Source organism: Monodon monoceros, unplaced genomic scaffold (assembly GCF_005190385.1).
Source record: "Monodon monoceros isolate NGI ecotype Baffin Bay Population unplaced genomic scaffold, NGI_Narwhal_1 Super_Scaffold_3, whole genome shotgun sequence".
NCBI classification, from domain to species: Eukaryota; Metazoa; Chordata; class Mammalia; order Artiodactyla; family Monodontidae; genus Monodon; species Monodon monoceros.
Genome location: NW_021703780.1, coordinates 74,753,201 through 74,766,769, shown reverse-complemented (window position 1 = coordinate 74,766,769; position 13,569 = coordinate 74,753,201). Strand labels below are relative to the sequence as shown.

The window sequence follows — 13,569 nt, the reverse complement described above, 5'->3', positions numbered from 1 at the left end:
TAAGTGAAGTAAGCCCTTACATGTGGAATCTAAAACAATGATACAAATGAACTTATTTACAAAACAGAAATAGACTCACAGACATAGAAAACAAACTTATGGTTACCAAAGGGCAAAGGTGGGGAGAGGGATAAATTAGGAGTTTAGGATTAAAATATACACACTACTAACACAACACTGGAAATCAATTATACTCCAATAAAAATTTTTAAATATATAGATACACACACTACTGTAAATAAAATAGAAAACCAACAAGGGCCTACTGTATGGCACAGGGAACTATACTCAATATCTTGTAATAACCTATAATGGAAGAGAACGTAAAAGAAAGTATATATATATGTTACATATAGAGGGAGAGGGATCTGAATCACTTTGCTGTACACCTGAAACTAATACAACATTGTAAATCAACTATATTTCAAAAAAATTTTTTTTAAATAAGAGTACAAAATGTGGAAGTAAGCTGCCTGGAATCAAATCCGTACTCCACCATTTAACAGTATGGCCTTAGGGAAACAATCAACCCAAGTCTCAGTCTTTTGTTCTGTAAAATGGAGTCAATAATAATAATAACAGAAATCAATACATTATAAGCTAATTGGTAAGAATTAAACAACATAATGATGAGGGCTTTCTCACAGCATCTCACTGGATTTTAATCCTAGGAGCCATCACCATAGCCTCTCAACATTTTTAGTAACACTACATGAACTATACTATAACAACTTCTAACTAAAACTAAAATGTCACTCAGTAGCATTCACTGATTAAAAGGGACAGGACCCTCTCCTAAACAGAGATCCCAACATATATATTGTTTTCCAATAAATATTCCAAGAGCTCTTAGAAATATCAGTGCTATTTTAATATCGCAATGGAGAAGACACAGTATAATGTCGGACAGTAGAATGCTCCCAACAAAAACACTAAATGTGCCTCAAGCTACTGATCTTACTAAATTACCACAACACCGTTTTATGGATATCCTCCTTTTTCCTTCCTTCTCATGCCTGACAGCTTGTTTTTTCACCAACTCACTTTCCTGGATGTTATTTTAACATCAAGAATAGAAGTCTCATGCGACCCAATCATGCCTGTAATATGGCTGTTTGACAGGCCCCATCAAGTAGAAGTCAAGTCTTTATTACTCGCTCAGGAAGTCCATATGTGTATTTTACAAGGTGTCCACTCTCCTTCGAACCTTGTCTCTTATAAATACAGGCTTTAGGTATATTCTCACTGTGAGATCACTTACACCATTGACTAGTTGCAGGGCAAACGAATGCAATCAAACACTGAAGCTTCAAGGAGATTAGAGAACTGCCAAGGTCTGAACTATATCAACAGCTCGGAATCCGCTCATTCAACAGTGCTTTGACAGTATCACACCCGGTAAACAAACATGGCAGCGTGTGCACATCAGATACGGCATCACATTCCAGCAGTTTGTTTCTGAGACATATAGGGCAACATCCCATCACTAGCATTGTTTCCAGAGGGCAAGCACAGGCATCCTTCCTGGACAGTTCAGCCCATGACAAACGCTGTTCCAGGTAGTTAGGGAGCTCGTGGGAGGAAAGGTGGAAACACCCAAACCTCTGCTGAGCGGGAGTCAAGAAGGAAAGTTTTATCTTGCAATCTGTGCTTTAAAAGGAAGACTTCTTGGGACTTCCCTGGCTGTCCAGTGGTTAAGACTCTGCGTTTCCACTGCAGGGGGCACAGGTTCGATCCCTGGTCCGGGAACTAAGATCCCACATGCCACATGTGGCATGGCCAAAAATTTTTAAAAATAAAATAAATTAAACAGGACAGCCTGGTTTAAAAAAAAAAAAAAAGTAATTTTTTTTAAAAAAGAAGAAGTATTCTAGTCTAAAAGTTTAATTTTCTGCAGAAAAATCATTGGACAAAATCCAACACCCTTCCATAATAAAACCACTCAGCAAAAGAGGAATAAAAGGAAACTTACCTAACCTGATACAGGATATCTATGAAAAACCTACAGCGAACATCATATTCAAAAGACTAGGCTTTTCCACTAAGATCAAGAAGATAACAGTGTCTGCTCTCACACCACTTCTATTCCGGAGGCCACTTCTTTTCACTTCTACACTGGAGGTTCTAGCCAGGGCAATTAGGCAAGAAAGAGAAACAAAAGGCTTCCAGATTTGAAAGGAAGAAGTAAAACTATCGCTATTTGCACGTGTCATGATCCTGCATATAGAAAATTCTAAGGAGTCCACAAAAAAACCTATCAGAGCTAACAGATCAACAAGGTTGCAGGATACAAGATGAATACACAAAAATCAATCATATTTCTATACATTAGCAACGAACCATCCAAAAATGAAATTAAAAGTTTGTGTTTCACATCAGCCTTACCCTCAATTAAATTCCAGATTTCCAATCTTTAAGCAGGAAATTATAGTCACTTCAATGATACTCATTTCTGGCTCTTGGAAAACTACCTCAATCATACCTTAAGCAATTAAATACTCATTTGTTCATTCAATAAATACTTATCAAGTACTTCCTATATCCCAGGCACTACGGAAACAGCAGTGAACAACAAAAAAATCCCTGCCACCCTCCCTTCATAAAATTCACATTCCAGTTGGGAATACAAGCCATCAAACAGATAAACAGAAAATTATAACTTCTGATAGTGCTAAGTGTCATAACAAAAATGACACAGAGAACAGAGATGGAGGCTGATGGGAAGGTGGGTGAGTTTTACATGCAGAGGTCAAGGAAGCCTCCCTGAGGAGGTGATATTCCAACAATGAACTAAATCAATGCAACTGGAAAAGCATGTATAAGAATCCTGGGGTGGAAACAAGCCTGGTGTGTTCCTGAAACAGCCAGAACACAAGGTAAGCAGGGGGGCTTGTCCAAGGCTAGTCCTGGGGGAAGACAGGAGCCAGATCATGTGGAGACTTACAGGCCATGATCCAGACCAAAACCTTTACCCTCGGAAGCCATGGGCAAGGAGGGGAGAGGAGAACAAAGGAAGTAATGATGTGATCACTCTGGTTCTTTGTGGAATAAAAGGTCAGAAATGCTGAACTCAAACACACGCTTGTGTAATCACCTGCTGTGTGACCCTCAATATGTCACACACTGTCTAATACATCTCAACTGCCAGCATCTAATATAAGCCGGTGTCTAATACATCTCAACTGCCAGTACCTAATATAAGCCGGTGTCTAATACATCTCAACTGCCGGTACCTAATATAAGCCGGTGTCTAATACATCTCAACTGCCAGTATCTAATATAAGCCGGTATCCAATACATCTCAACTGCCGGTACCTAATATAAGCCGGTGTCTAATATATCTCAACTGCCGGTATCTAATATAAGCCGGTATCTAATATATCTCAACTGCCGGTATCTAATATAAGCCGGTGTCTAATATATCTCAACTGCCGGTATCTAATATAAGCCGGTGTCTAATATATCTCAACTGCCGGTATCTAATATAAGCCGGTATCTAATATATCTCAACTGCCGGTATCTAATATAAGCCGGTGTCTAATATATCTCAACTGCCAGTATCTAATATAAGCCGGTGTCTAATATATCTCAACTGCCAGTATCTAATATAAGCCGGTATCTAATGTATCTCAACTGCCGGTATCTAATATAAGCCGGTATCTAATATATCTCAACTGCCTCCCAGATTTTCTGTGGAACTTAGCAGATAATGTAGTTTGAAAGTTCTTTGCAAACTGAAATATGCTGCTGAATGTACAGCAAAATGATCACCAGCTTTACTGAGGAGTCCCTAATCTAAAAGAGAAGTAATTTCTTTCTCTAGAAACACAAAGCACTTTATCTGTCCACCTCTTTCAACACTTACCGCTTTCTATCCAATAGTATGAGCATTTTCTATGTATCTTATCACTTCTTCTATACTTTATAGACTGTTGACTCAAATCTCACTTTGGCAGAACTGATAACTCCCTATTACTGACTTCCACTGTCCGCACTCTAGACTACAATCAGAGCCTCTACATCATTTTATTGCAATTGATTATTTACCTGTCCTTCTTTGTCACCAGATTATGAATTCCTTAAAAGAAGGATCCATGTCTTGTTCATATCTATACCACCAGTGCCAACATCACTGAAAAACCAAGGGGGAGCTTTCCATGTGTTTGCAATATCCCTTTTCTCTACTGAGCAAGAATCTCCTTAACATGTGAGCAGAATAAAGATTCTTACGGTATTCAAACTGTTTGCAAAAACAAAGGGCTTAAAAACTTTGGCAACATGTATTTGTAGATCACAAACGTAATTTTTAGAAAATAATATACTCACTTAACAAACCCTGAGAGGATCAAAATAAAGGCATTTATTTATTTTTAATAACTATACAATATCAAGTTATATCTATAAAACTATAACCATTAGCTTTGATTCCTCAATGACAATAATAGTCCTGCACCCAGTCTCAAGATTTGAATTTTAGTTAATCTTAAAGATACATATTTGATATATAACATTGTGTGAATTTAAGGTGTAGAACATGTTAATTTGTTACACTTATATATTGCAATATGACTGCAATTGCAGCGCTAATTAGCACCTCTATCACATTATGTAAGTATCTTTTCTTTAGTGGTTGGAATAATTAAGTTCTAGTATCTTAGCAAATTTGTTGATTATAACAAAATATTGTCTATAGTCACTATGCCGTGCATTAGATCTCTAGGGCTTATTTATTACTTGTTTTCAGCTTGTATCCTTAAATATCTGTCCTATCTCCCACTCCCATCCCCTGATAGCCCACATTTTTTTCCTGCTTTTTATGAGTTTGGCTTTTTTACTTATTTTTTTAATAAGACAAAATGTGAAGTTATTTTATTAAAGAACACCAATTAATTAACTTAATTTCATGTAGACTCAATCATTTAAAATCTAATGGGTTCCATAAAATGTTTAAAATCCAAGTCTCATTCCTATTGTGTGACATCCATCCCACCAAAATAATGCAAACTGAAATCGTTTTTGTATTTTTGATAAATGCATCAAAGTAACTACAGACACAAAGCAGAAGACACACAAATCTGAAGTTCCTCTTTTGTTTCAAAGTTAGGAGTCTCCCTTTCCACTTTCTACTCTCAGTTCGAAATAAGGAAGATTGGAGAGGAAGATGAAACCCGGAGTGTACGTCCATTGTCTCTTCTGAGAATCCCTTCTCCCTGTGCGGGAACCAGTTTCACACCTGACTGTTACTAGTTCATCGCTTTTCATACTGAAAACTTATTAGCACCTTGTTCTGAGGCATAAATGTCAGTCTACAGTCAGGTGTTCATCTCACTTGTTATGTGTCAGCTGATAGGTGAGTGGTTCGCAAATTGCGGTCCAGCCCAGCAGTAGGGACAGCAACAGGGCTGTGAGAAATGTAAATTCGAGGACCCCATCCCAGACCTACAGAGTCAGAATCTCTGGGGGGAAGGGTCAGTAGTCTGAGTTTTAAAGAGTCCCAGATAGGGGAATTCCCTGGCGGTCCAGTGGTTATGACTCTGTGATTCCACTTCAGGAGACAAGGGTTCAATGCCTGGTCAGGGAACTAAGATCCTGCGTGCCACGTGGCACGGCCAAAAATAAGAAAAAAATAGTCCCAGATAATTCTGATTCATGTTGAAGTTCGAGAACCACTGTGCTATGCAGATTAAAAATGGCCTCTCACACTCCATAGGACTTACTGACTTCAAGGAAAATAATTATGAGAACACGTTTCAGTGAAGCCATGTGTAAGAAACAAGGGTCTTATATGGGGAAGAAGAACCTGTTGATCTCAGGAGATCAGAAAAGCCTCCAGAGAGGAAACTGTTTCAATTAAAACTTTAGACAGTAAGAATTTTCCAAAAAAACAAGCGAAGCAGGCATCCTAAATAGAGAAACTAGAATCGGAAGATTTGAATCTAGACTGTAATCAGGAAAAGATTTTGGGGTGGCTGATGTCTTAAACCTTCTAGAAACTCCTTGACCTGGTGTTCAGAACTTACTTCATGGTTAAGTCCTTATCCAGTCTAAAGGAAACACGGGAATATTTAGAAATCAAAGCGAGGAAGCCAGAATCTACTGGACAGCAGGATAATACAGTGGTTGAAGATTTCAGTCAGAACTGGCACAAATGTTAATTTTTGTGTCCTTCGTTCTTAACACCTGGGTATAATTTTTAATACTTTTCTGTCTACAGACAAGTTGCTTCGTTTCTATGATTTGGGTTTCTTACATGTAAGTGGAGATAATGGTTACCTACAGTACTGTTGCCTTTGGGGATGACTAATTGAGATAAAGAATTTGGGCTTTCTTAGATTTTTTTTTGGGGGGGGGGGAGCAGGCATGCCACTTGGCTTACAGGATCTCAGTTCCCTGACCAAGGACTGAACCTGGGCCACGGCAGTGAAAGTGCCGATTCCTAACCACTAGACTACCAGGGAGCTCCATTTAGACAGATTTTTTTTTTTTTTTTTAAATTTGGGCTTTTTTAGATTCCACGTACAAGTGATACCACACAGTCCTTGTCTTTCTGCTTGACTTCTCCCACTCCGCATAATGCACTCAAGGTCCATCCATGTTGTCACAAAAGGCAGGATGTCCTCCTCTCTCATTAAAGATACATTTCTAAGTAGCTGACAATTACTAGAGCACTTTGGGGAAAGTACACTAATATTTCTTTCTACCCCTGTTGTCGAAGGAACTTGACATGATAAATATTTTGAACCATGCCAAACCACAAACACACTGCAAAGAATGTCAACTGAACTGGAAAATTTCTTCCACTGAACCTGAGACAGGCTGGGACCTGGGGCCCTTTGCTGCAGTGCTGCAGTGCTTGCACCTGGACACAACCTGTCCCCTAACAACAAAATACAAAGAAACTGTATGGGACTAAAAATAACTGCGTGCATAGCAGCTGGGGCAAATCTGGGCCCAAAAGATACAAAGAAACCAAAAAAACCCAACCGCCATTTTTGAAGAGCCTGGAGCAAAAAAGTAGGGTTTCGGCAGCAAAAGCAAGGTACTGCGCATGCCCCCTGCACACAACACCACCTAAGGGGTGAGCCAACCACCTAAGTCACCCCTCCCGCCCGACCCCTGGACACACCCCTACCCTCACCCAAGTAACAAGCTTGCCCCCCGCTTAGGGAGCCAGCAAGCAAGGGAACCTGTTGTTTGTTCTCGCTCCGCCGTGCTGCAGCAGGTGCCCCAATAACGCGTTGCATGAATTTCTTATCTGGCCTCTAGTCCATTTCCACTGATTGGGGAAAGCCAAGAACGCGGCTTGGTAGCAAACCAACCTTTAAAAAGATTCCCCCAAAGAACTCTCCAAAAAAAGACAGTAACTGCTTTTTCTGATTGGGGGTGGATGACAAGATAAAACATCTTTGATTTGGAAAAAAAGAAAAAAGTCAGTATTAATAGGGAAGCATAGACTGCTAAAGTCTTAACTAGGGATTTTATAGTTTAGTACCTAAAACTTTTTATTGAAGAAAACTTAAACGTTTACTTTCTCTGTGGCTTTTTAATTCATATAGGAAGGTAGATTGCCAGAAGAGTGGAATCTATTCATATTGAGTGAGTTAGCTCAAGTAAACTCTTTCAGAATGAAGAGTGTGACAACCCCTTTACCTAAATGAATACTCATCTCAAAATCTGCTCCAGCCAGCAACTCCATCAAAAAGATCCAGAGCAAGCCTCCAGTTCTCTCCCCACCATTTTATTTCCTACTAATAACATCACACATTTAAAGCACACATCCAGCTGAACAATTCCTACTGCCCTGTGGCCAAGAAACACCACTTAAGTGACCATCTCCGTCATCAGCCTATGCTTGGTGCCTTTGGGCACAGTACCCCAGCCTGAGTAACTTCTCCAATTCGATGATTTACTGTCTATTACTTGAAGTTGCTGCTCTCCATCTGTTTTCAAACGTTCTGCTCCAACACCGGGCTTCATTCCTGGCACGATGCTCCTCGCCAACCTGACAAAAGAGGTCTTGAAGGCAAAAGGAGCCCAAAGCTGAAGATGGGCACACTCAAAACACTGGTTAATTTGGAGAGCCTCTAGATCAACTGGAATCCACTTACTACACTTCACAAACTCCCCAGGCCTTCAAAACAGTCTCCAAGAAACCTTTACTCTTTTTATCTCCTGCTTACGAGAGACCACAAAAGTATTACCAGTTGCAAGCCATAAGAAGATAATTGCTTGGGACTTCCCTGGTGGTGCAGTGGTTAGGAATCCGCCTGCCAATGCAGGGAACACAGGTTCGATCCCTGGTCTGGGAAGATCCCACGTGCCACAGAGCAACTAAGCCTGTGTGCCACAACTACTGAGCCCGCATGCCACAACTACTAAAGCTCACGTGCCTAGAGCCTGTGCTCTGCAACAAGAGAAGCCACCGCAATGAGAAGCCCGCATACCACAATGAAGAGTAGCCTCCGCTCGCCACAACTAGAGAAAGCCCGCACACAGCAACGAAGACCCAACGCAGCCACAAATAAATAAATTTATTTTTTGAAAAAAGAAGACGAAGATATTGCTTTCCTGCCGATGCCCCAGGGCTCATAAGCAGCTGTGTTCACAAAGATCTCTCTATATTACACATCATGGAGACCTTTACAACTCTGTGGTTAAGACAAACAGTAGTGCAGACAAGGAGCGAGCCAAGCCATTTCACAGTCACCAAGCTACCAGTGTCTGTTTGTCCTTCTTGTGTCCCTGTTCTATCCAGAAGATATCTGAGTTATACATCTAAGTTAGGCCACCTTGAAATTCATGCAGGTGCCCAAAGTGAAGGCAAAGAAGCCTGTCCCCCAGGTGACCCTCCTCCCTGCCCCTCAATGTCCCATACAGAATCAGCAAGAAGCAACATCATGGAGAAAACAGATGGCTGAGGTTTCACTGAACAACTGCCCTCATTACCTACACCTTGGAGAACGTATACGGCGTGTTGGTTAAGGCACAATTTTGCACAGACGAGGGCATGCTGACCAACAAAGATGCTCAGGAGCCATGAGGACTGATCAAGCCACTCAAGCTCCCTGAAGCTTCCTCTCCTTCCTTGTAAAATGGGAGTGATTCTTTCCCTGCAGGATTTGGGCATGGAACGAATGAGATATTTCTTTGGGCAGTACCTGGCACAGGGGCAGAGCAGGTAAATGTTGGCTCCCCACCCCACCCTCACCCAGTTCTAAATGGCTTCAACTTAATCCCAGCTTTTTCCCCCGGATCCAAATAACTAACCATCACCTTAGGGATTATATCATTACAAACTGATAGGGCAATGTTGCCAGAAAAAGAGAAAGGTAACAAAGATAAAAGAATGGGGGGTAGGGTGGGGGGAGATGAGAGAGAGCAGGAGACAGTTTACATTCAAGTTAGACAAAAGAGCAAAAAAGTACAACTTTGGTTTGTCTTGTTCCTCAGTGCCTAGTCCAGAGCTGATGACACAGTGGGCACTCAAAACAAAACAAAACAAAAACCTTGTACCATGAAAAAAAAATGCAAAAATGGAAGTAATGGCTCAACACCGAGACCAGGGATAAATCTGTACATAAATCCCGGCTTATCTCAACTATCTTAACTTAAGGTCTAAGGTATGACCCCCAAAAAAACCCTGGCAATGTTCCATTGTAGCTGTTGTTCTCTTCACACAGGAATGTTGGACCAAAGGGCAGAAAGATTTTCCTTTTGGCTCAGTTTACAATGAAGCTGCAAAACATTAAGCCGCACCTCATTTGACCTTAATAAACCCAGGACGCAAGAGAACAAATTTATTCATTTCCCCCCAAGTTCTCCCATTTGATTCTTTCATATTTTAAACTTCTTTTAATGACTTTCTACTGCGTTTAGCAAATAAAGAATCCTCCCACTGATAATTCAACATCTGCTAATTCCTACCAAGGCATTCGACAATTTATAAAAAGCAAAGAGTCTGGTGAATAAAACATTCCCGTTATTCCACAGGGCTGAGTTCAAATGAAGGAAAATGGGTCATTAAATAAAACCTGTCAATTCTTGGAGGCTTGGTTGCTACAGTTAGTGACCACATTTATGTCTGGATTACTTTGAGGTAAAAAGTTATATATTAAAATATTTATTATCCCAAGAATACTTAAAAAGAAGTAGGTCTTATAAAGTCAGCAGCCATCATGAAGAACAGAACACAGGTAGGTCATTCATATGATTCAATTTCCTGTTATGAAAATTTCAAACATTCAAAAATAGAAGAGTCCCCACCTATCTATCTCCTACCTTCAACGATTAACATATATGGAAAATCTTACTTTTTTTACCCCGACCCACTCCCCACTCCAACTGGATTAGCTTGAAGCAAATCCCAGACATCGTAATTTCCCCCATATCTAATTCAGTATCTATCACTAAAATGCAAGGACTCTTTTAAAATGTAATTACAACACTACTATCTTTTCTATACCTAAAAACGTAACAGAAATACCGTAAGTCAGGTAATATCTAATCCAAATTTCCCCAACTCAAAAAAGTTTAACACTGATTTGATCATATCAGGATCCACCAAAGTCCATGCGCTGCATTTGGTTGATATGTGTCTTTAAGCTCTTTTAATCCAAAGGTTCTTCTCTGCCTCTTTTAACTGTTCAATATATTTGTTGAACAAAGGGGGTCATTTAAAGCATAAAATTTCCCTCATTCTGGGTTTTGCTAATGGCATGCCAGGTGTGTCCTTTTACATTATGCTCTATCCCCAGCACCTGATGGGAGAAGCTGGCTCTGATTCCATTTATTATTCTTCTTTTTTCAAGAATACATCATAGGTGGTGAGATGGACCATATAAATTATACTGAATGACAATTTAATGATTTGTCAATCCGCCTTCCTCCCCACCCCCGCAAAGCTTTTGCTCCTGACACTGCTAGAACATTGGATTCTGGCTGCAAGACACAGCACATCAGTTAAAAGAGGGGGTCATCTTCCTCCCTCGGCTGAGCTCCTTACTCTGAGAAGGTTAATAATTGGGTGGATGCAGAGAACTAACCCTAATATCACCTTCTTCCTGCTCAGATGCAAACCTTCCCAATTCCTTGACACACATAGATTTTGAACAGTAACACTCAATGAAAAAGACTGCATTCAAGTCACCTACCCATGCCACGACCTGCCAATATGGAAAATATAAACCCTTATGTTAAATAAAAACTGGAATTCAGGTTACAAAATCCCTTTTTAATGGCAAACCATCAGGCACATATAGATTTTCAAGCAATAAGCAATTTCTACTATCAATGGTAAGGAAGGGGGGCGGGGGGAACAGCCTTTCTTTTTTGCTGCTGTCAGGACGGACGATTAGAGTGTAGAAAAATGCATTTTTAGTTTTTAAACTAAAATAGGCCACCATAAAAGTAATTCATCTATAAAGCAATAAGGGATGTCATCAATTTTACCTTATACTTGAATCCCACTCTTGATTCCTATTCAGCTGTATTTCAATTATGCCTTTTATTTGAAGACAAGCCCCTCCAAGCACATAATGTCACCTAAAAGTGATCTTCAAAAAAAAACCCTGTCAAGACAGGAAAGTTATTTATTTAATGCATAAAGCACTCTGCCTCACTCCAGAGGTAATGGTCCCAATGTCTGAAATATTTGCAAAGAAAAAGAAAGCAGCTGTAAGAACACTGGGCTAACATTTTTTTCCAGAGTTAAATAGAGTTGAAGAAATTCTCCAACAGTGGAAACTTCGGCATTTTTAAATGCTTATACTCAGAGGAGGATTTAAACAAGTCCTCCATTACTGAACTCAGCTTGGAGGCTGAGATGTTTAGAGGTATTGTTATAGATGCTGTAACCTGGGGCAGCGAGACTTGGGCACACAGTAGGGTCACACTCTGGGACATCGCTGTCACACTAATTCACCAAGAGCACCAAACAGCCCACATGTATGACTGGCCACATAAATACCTTATTCTAAAGAATTCTAAAGACTGTGGACTAACACACAGTAGACTCTTGTGTTTCTCGGTAATGAGCTTAAAACCTACCCAAGAGAATACCTAAATCCAAGAGAGCCATGAGAACTGAAAAATCACTGCCTTAAAACTACAACGAATTCAGAAACCCTCGCTGATTCCAGGATCTAGATAACTAAGTTAAAAGTCATTTGCAAAAAAGGACACTTGGCGGGGTGGGCAATTTTTCATAAAGAATATTTGACTTTTTTGGTAAAGAGTTTCTGTAATCAGAAAAAGGGTGAGAGACTAAAACTTCACTGATAGTGTGTTACGTATGTACCGTTATGGGTTGAACTGTGTCCCCCCAAACACGATATATTGGATATATCCTCAGTAACTCAGAAAGTGACCTTATTTGAAGATAGTGTCTTTACAGAGGTAATCAAGTTACAATGAGGTCATTAGGGTGCCCTAATCCAGTATGACTAGTGTCTTTGTAAAAAGGGGATATCTGGACACAGACATGCATAGAGGGAAGACAATGTGAAGACACAGAGAGAAGACAGCCATCTACTAGTCAAGGAGAGAGACCTGAAGCAGATCCTTCCCTCACAGTCCTCAGAAGGAACCAATCCTGCAGACACCTTGATGTAGGACTTCTGGCCTCCAGAACTGTGAGACAATAAATTTCTGCTGTTTGAGCCACCCAGTCTGTGGTACTTTGTAATAGCAATCGTAGGGTTCAAATACATTTACCTATATCTGTAATATATATGTCATGTGTGATAATGCTAGCAGTGTAATTTCAAAACAAAAGTAGCAGCTGCCAATCAATACTTGGCACATGCTGTCTTTAAATCTTCAGAATGACCCCACAGCATAAATTCTACTATCCTCATTTTGCAGACAGGGATTATGAGGTTTGATATCGGAACCTACGTTTTTTTTTTTTTATTTTATTGAAGTACAGTTGATTTACAATGTTGAGTTAATTTCTAGTGTACAGCAAAGTGATTCAGTAATACATATATATGTAATATATACATACATACACACATTCTTTTTCATATTCTTTTCCATTATGGTTTATCACAGGATATTGAATATAGTTCCCTGCACTATACAGTAGGACCTTTTTGTTTATCCATTCTGTATATAATTCTGTTTGCATCTGCTAATCCCAAACTCCCAGTCCTTCCCTATCCCACACCCCCTCCGCCTTGGCAACCACGAGTCTGTTCTCTATGTCTGTGAGTCTGTTTCATAGATAAGTTCATTTGTGTCATATTTTAGATTCTACATATAAGTGATATCATACGGTATTTGTCTTTCTCTTTCTGACTTACTTCACTAGTATGATAATCTCTAGGTCCATCCATGTTGCTGCAAATGGCATTATTTCATTTTTTCATGGCTGAATAGTATTCCATGGTATCCGTTCATCTGTCAATGGGCATTTAGGTTGTTTCCATGTCTTGGCTATAGAGCTGCAATGAACACTGGGATGCATGTATCTTTTTGAATTATGGTTATCTACAGATACATGCCCAGGAGGGGGATTGCATAATCATATGGCAACTCTATTTTTAGTTTCTTCAGGAACCTCCATCCTGT

General features: G+C 39.9%; 1 protein-coding gene across 5 annotated transcripts in view; it reads right to left on the bottom strand.

The window, feature by feature from the left end:
* PTPRG (protein tyrosine phosphatase receptor type G) overlaps nucleotides 1-13,569 on the bottom strand; it is a 730,377-nt gene that overhangs the window by 659,199 nt on the left and 57,609 nt on the right. The window lies entirely within an intron of this gene.